General features: G+C 33.3%; 1 non-coding gene across 1 annotated transcript; it reads right to left on the bottom strand.

The window, feature by feature from the left end:
* Nucleotides 1–413: 413 nt before the first annotated feature.
* On the bottom strand, nucleotides 414–500 carry LOC124892404. The gene has a single exon (XR_007050227.1). It is a non-coding gene; the product is annotated as a small nucleolar RNA Z196/R39/R59 family (small nucleolar RNA).
* Between the last annotated feature and the right edge of the window lie 34 nt (nucleotides 501–534).

The following is a 534-nucleotide window of genomic DNA, read 5'->3' as shown; positions in this document are numbered from 1 at the left end:
GATAAAGTGTGCGCAGACCATACCACTATTTCAGATAAAATAGACAGGTTATTTCTGATAGCCCCTAAAAATAGTTCACTAAGGCAAATAAAAAACTCAATGATGCTGTCCCAGAGTTTGAGAATGGGACAATTCACTCGTTGGAAAGGGGCCTTGTCGGCCACCACTTGCTGACGACGAAACGCATCATCAATTAAAGGGTCCTCGCCTTGGATTTAGTTGGAAAGATCTTCACTAGTTCCTCACTTGTTCTCAAATAACTTTTTAATTCTTTCAATTGCAAGAATTAACTCAAGCAAAATTAAAGAAAGATAATGCAAAATGCAAAAATGTTCAATCAATCGAAATGCAAAAATTGAAGAAAGATAGAATTGAAACAAAATTGAAGAAAGATAATGCAAAAATGTCTTAGATGCAATCTCAGCCGAAAGATGGAGATATTTTTGTATTAATCACTGTTCAATCAATAATTATGAAAAAAAAAATCATCATTGATTGCATCAGTGACTAAACACTTAAAACTTTAAACATTAC

The sequence above is a fragment of the Capsicum annuum genome, unplaced genomic scaffold (assembly GCF_002878395.1).
Source record: "Capsicum annuum cultivar UCD-10X-F1 unplaced genomic scaffold, UCD10Xv1.1 ctg46785, whole genome shotgun sequence".
In the NCBI taxonomy this organism is placed as follows: Eukaryota; Viridiplantae; Streptophyta; class Magnoliopsida; order Solanales; family Solanaceae; genus Capsicum; species Capsicum annuum.
Note: the sequence above shows the minus strand (reverse complement) of the source record. Positions and strands in the feature narration are given on the sequence as shown.